Source organism: Neomonachus schauinslandi, chromosome 13 (assembly GCF_002201575.2).
Source record: "Neomonachus schauinslandi chromosome 13, ASM220157v2, whole genome shotgun sequence".
Lineage (NCBI taxonomy): Eukaryota > Metazoa > Chordata > Mammalia > Carnivora > Phocidae > Neomonachus > Neomonachus schauinslandi.
Genome location: NC_058415.1, coordinates 25,461,687 through 25,467,564, shown reverse-complemented (window position 1 = coordinate 25,467,564; position 5,878 = coordinate 25,461,687).

The window sequence follows — 5,878 nt, the reverse complement described above, 5'->3', positions numbered from 1 at the left end:
TAGTCCCCTTTCTTCCTCTTGATAACCACCTGGATGGCTGGGTGTCCTCTACCAGATAAGGCCATGTCATTGCCCACCCTGACACATGGAGCTACTATCATTTTATTTCAGCTCAGTACTAAAGATCTAGGAATTGATGAAAGCTCAACCCTAGGCAGAGGACAAGGGTCCTCCATCATCACTCCTCATGAATCAGGGCCAGGGAGGGTATAGAAGGGCACTGCCTCTTATCTGTGATATAAAAGGTAATATCCCAGAAAAACCATTCAGGGTCATGGGCAAGAAAGCCAATCGAGCAAAATTAGCAGTTAAGAGCAGGGCATGGAAGCCCATTGAGGGCAGGCCAAACAACCAGTTCAGAGGAGACAAAAAAGAAGTGAGCAGACCAACAAGAACTGGGTAAAATCTGAATGTTGATTGCCAAAACATGAGTTTTGATAGGTGAAACAGGCTCAGTTAAAAGGTCTGTGTAGGGACAAATATCCCCATATACTCAGTGTACAACAATAATTGATAACATTAAGCATTTACTATGTGCCAGACATTTAAAAAAATTTTTAATTACACTACAGTAAACATACAGTGTTAAATTAGCTTCAAGTGTCCAAATACAGTGATCTAGAGAATATAATGCTAAGCAAAATAAGTCAGTCAGAGAAAGACAAATACCATATGATTACATTCATATGTGGAATTTAAGGGAAAAAAAGGAAAAGACAACAGACACTTTTCTTAGGGCTTTATGCATATTATCTCATTTATTCCTCACAACTCAGTTCCCTGAAATAGGTACAATAATCAGCAACCCCCTTTGTCAGGTGAAGAATCAAGGCCCAGAGAAGTTGAATAATTTGCTAAGTCACCCTGCTAGCAAACAGAAGAGCTGAGATTGAAACCCAGGCAGTCTGGCTCCACAGTCCATGGGCTTTATCCACAAGCTTGTGGGCTCTCTGGGGTGTCTAATGCTCAGCAAGAGTTTGTATCTTTGCAGCACTCACAAGATATTCTGAGGCTCAGATTGGGTGTGCCTGGTGGCTCAATTGGTTGGGCGTCTGACTCTTGATCTTGGCTCAGGTCTTGATCTCAGGGTCGTGAGTTCAAGCCCCATGTTGAGCTCCACGCCAGGCGTGGAGCCTACAAAAAAAGAAAAAAAAGATATTATGAGGATCAGACAACCCCCGACCCTGTGGCAGGATTACTTTAGAGGTGGGGTAGCATCCAATTTTGAAAGCAGAACTCATCCTATCTGTCCAGTATGAAGGACCCCAGAGATGAGCCATGTCTAGGAACAGGGTAACCAGGGAATTTCCATCTTAAAAAAACAGGAGCTGCAAGCATAGATGGAAGCAACCCCATATTTCCTCCTGCATCTTGCAGACCAGGATTTAATCTCCTCATATTTACAGTGTTCAGTAAAATCCAATTTTAGAGTCAGTATTAACTAGCAATGCCTTCATTAGAAAGTCAAATGGAAGAGTTATTTAAGACACTAACTAAAAGATAAGTGGAAAAGTTGAGCATGAAAGTAAAGATATCTCATAAAATGGTTAATTAGAAAAGTATTTTAAACATTGTAAATATTCACACTTTGAACATCCCAAATATTTGCATAACTTTATTTCAAGAGGAGTCTCAATAAGGGGGTTTCAAAATTGCAAAGGCTATAAAAAGACTAGTGTGTTATTTTCCATGTGCTTGTTTTTGAGCAGAGCTCAGGAATTGTCTGGCTAATCCACAGTAAGTCGTATCTTCCTTCAATGAATGTATCAGGATCTGCCTTCATTTTGGATCTAAACTCTGCACTCCTGCCCACACAATACCCACTTTGCAACCAAGTCTGTACTATGCCTCAACTGGGCATCACTCTAGGGGTCAAGGACACAGAGGGGCAACACACAAACCCCTCACATGCAGAGCTTGCATCCTAGTGGGCAAGGCGGATGGTAAACAACTGGATACTTGCACACTGTGGTAACACTGGGAGGGAAATACACAGGAGCATCTGATATATAATAATAAAATAATAGAAGGAAAGGCTGTTTGGGGACTGATGGCCAAGGACAGCTTCTCTGAGGGTGTGGCATTTCAAACAAAATTAAGAACTATTTTTTTAAAAAAAGATAAACAAAATTGACAAAACTTTAGCTAGACTAAGAAAAAAAGAAAGAGGATGTAAATAAATATAATCAGAAATGAAAAGTAAGCATTACAACTGATCCCACAGAAATATAAGGGATCATGAGACTACAATGAACAATTATACACCATCATCTTGGATAACCTAGAAGAAATGGATAAAGTCCTAGAAATATACAACCTACCAAGACTGAATCAGGAAGAAATTTTTTTTTAAATCTGAATGTACCAATAATGAGTGAAGAGAGTGAATCAATAATCAAAAACCTCCCAACAGAGAAACGCCCAGGACCAGATGGTTTCACTGGTGAATTCTATCAAACATTTAAAGATGAATTAAAACCAATCCATCTCAAAATCTCCCCAAAAATTGAAGAGGAGGGAACACTCCCAAACTCATTTTACAGGACCAGCATTATTCTAATACCAAAGCCAGATAAGAACACCACAAGGAAAAAGAAACTTAAGGCCAATATCCCTGATGAATATAGACACAAAAATTCTCAACAAAATATAAGCAAACTAAACTCAACAGCACAGCTACAGTAATCAAGACAGTATAATAGTGGCATAAAAATAAACACATAGATGGATGGAACACAATCAAGAGCCCAGAAATAAAACCTTGCATATATAGTCAACTAATATTTGACAAGGGAGCCAAGAATACATAATGGGTAGTATTTATTTGAAAGTTGCTAAGAGAGAATTTTAAATGTTCTCACCACAAAGAAAAGAAACGGTAATTATGTGACCTGATGAGAGTGTTAGCTAATCATTTCCCAATATATAAGTGCATCAGATCAACACGTTGTGCCCAGTAAACTTACACAATGTTATACGTCAGTTACATCTCAATAAAGCTGTGGTGGGGGGAGGAGATTTCATTGTAGAGAAGGTCCAAGGAGACCTAGAACTTGAACTTTTCCTAGTACATGAGATTTACAGCTTACTCATGATGATCCAGCTGTGAATCAACACTTAGGAATTTTTTATAGAATTCTACAACCCCATGGCTGCTCCCGACCTACACTTCCAAACTTATATTTTTCCATAATTTCCTCCCCAAAAAGCCCCCCATTTTGATACAACTGGTCTACTTGGTACTCCCTAGATTTGTTATGTCTATCCTTACTTCCTCCTCACCCTCTCCCATGTGTTCTCTCCGCCAGGATTGCTCTTCTTCCTTCCTTTGCCCAAGGCGAGCCAGTGCCGTCTGTTGCACGAAGCCTTTCCTGGCTAGCTCTATCCACAACTGACCTGGAAACACCTACAAACCACAGTGCCTGTATCACTCATGTGACACCTGGCAAGTAGAGCCTTGATTGTGAGCTAATTTTCAGTTTTTATATCCAGCCTCTTCAAATAAATTATGCATGACTTGAGGTCCTTTGTGGGGTTTTTGCAGACACCTTTGCTGATACCCAGTGACTGGCCAGATGCCTCTACAGTCTCTTATAACATTTAGCACAGCATATTGCATTTGGCAATTTCCTTGACTTTCTCCTAAATAACGCCCACATCCAATTAAGGATCAAGTTCTGTTGTTTCGGATTCTTTTATGTCTCTTGTATCTCTACACCTCTTACCATCATCCTTCCACACCTACTCTAGTTCAACCTACCAGCACTTCCCACTTGAATTAGTGGACTAACCTCCCAGCTGGTATTTCTGCCCCCATTACTGTCCTTGCCAGCCATTCAACATTCAGGGCCAGAGTGACCTTTCCAAAGGTCCCTCCCCCGAGGAAACTTGCTCCTTGCCTTCCCATTGCACTTAGCATGAAGACCAAAATTCTCCCTTGGTCTCCGAGGTCCTGCCTGGTCAGGTGACCTGTCACCCTTCCTCTGGTACCAGCAAAAGGCTCTTGTGCTCCAAAACTCTTATTCCTTCTCTGATTCCCTCTATCCATGTCTCCATCACATTTATTCTTGTTCATCCTTCAGAGCACAGCTCACAGGCCGCTTCCTGACAGGACGTGGACCATCACATCCTCATAGCGTTCTGCTCTAAACCCTTGTGGCTCTGATCGCAAGCATGATTCAATAAATAATTATGCATCATGTCATTTAATGTCCATCTCCCCCACTACATCTATGTTCCAAAGAATCGAAACCTTTATTTTCTTGTTCACTGCTTTACCCGAGCTCCCAGCACAGTGCCTGGATTATAGTCAGCCTGAAAAAAGGCTTTTATTATTTTTATTATTTTTTTAAAGATTTTATTTATTTGACAGAGAGAGAGACACAGCAAGAGAGGGAATACAAGCAGGGGGAGTGGGAGAGGGAGAAGCAGGCTTCCCGCAGAGCAGGGAGCCTGATGCGGGGCTCGATCCCAGGACCCTGAGATCATGACCTGAGCCGAAGGCAGATGCTTAACGACCGAGCCACCCAGGAAAAGTCTTTTAAATAAATAAACAAATTCACAGTTTAAGCCTAGGCTCTTAAAGGCATGAAATATCTTATTCATGAGTTTACCCCCTACATCTAGCACATACCTTTTGCATAGTAGGACCCAAAAAGATTTATTTTTATTTTTATTTTTTTAGAAGATTTTATTTATTTACTTGACAGAGCACAAGGGAGCAGGGGGAGGAACAGAGAGGGGAGGAAGAGGGACAAGCAGACCCTGCCCCAAGCACAGAGCCCAACGCAGAGCTCGATCCTAGGACCCCGAGATCATGACCTGAACCAAAACCAAGAGTTCAATGCTTAACAGACTGAGCCACTGAGGCGGCCCCCAAAAGATAATTTTTTAATGAGTGGCTCTATCTCATAGTGTTAGCTTTGTATTTTACAAAAGTTGAAGGACAATAAGAAAGTCGTAAGTGTGAAACTTTGAAAAAAGAAACATTAAATAATGGAATTTTTTAAAAGCTCAACTCCAGTGCTGATTTAAGTCAAGCACATGACTTGTATTTACCTCCACTGCCTAGAGAGCTAAGGCTGGGGTTTGCATGGGAAGATACGATCCTCAGCTTGCCAATCTTCAAATAAAATGCGACTCTGACCTAAAGTTTAGACATCATCGATAAATACAGATCAGAGCAATCTCCTATGCTGACTTTGGCTGAAAGGTCATCCGCTCTTTGGTTGTTGCATTACCTGCTCTTACGTTGTCGCACATAAGCAGGACATTTGTTTTGAGTTATCAGAGAATTTTAATCTTGGCAGCTTCTACGTCTGCTATATGCAGAGCCAGGGTCTCTCAGACATAAGCTCCTCTTTTAGACATTTTCTTTTTTTTCTTTTTCTAAAGCTGCATTAACTGCTTCAAGCAAGTTGGACAATGTGCCAAGAACAAATGGAGATGCTTCAGTAGGGAAAAGTGCACAGCCGTGATACAGCTAGACGATGAAACCAAGCCTGCACAGCCGAGATGGGAAAGGCCTGGTGGGGGCTGCTAACCCATAATAGCAATCTTACCTTCATCCTGAAAAATAACCCAACCATGGGACAGCCGTACAGCCTCAAAGTTTCCAAAACTGCAGTTCTAATTTGCATGCCTAGAAATATAGGCATGTGTCAGTAGAGACTGGTATGCTGAGGTTAAGTGTGAGAAAAAAGAGTGTTTCTAGTTGCTTTCAAGTCGTGATTCATGCAATGTTTTCCATGGAGCACTCCCATAGGATGATAAAGAGGGAGGGGGGTCCTATAATCCCTCCTGGAGATTCACGATGCATGCGATCACATGAGAAGCCCTAGAGTAAAGAAATCTGTTAAACCTGGCATTTTCCAAAATT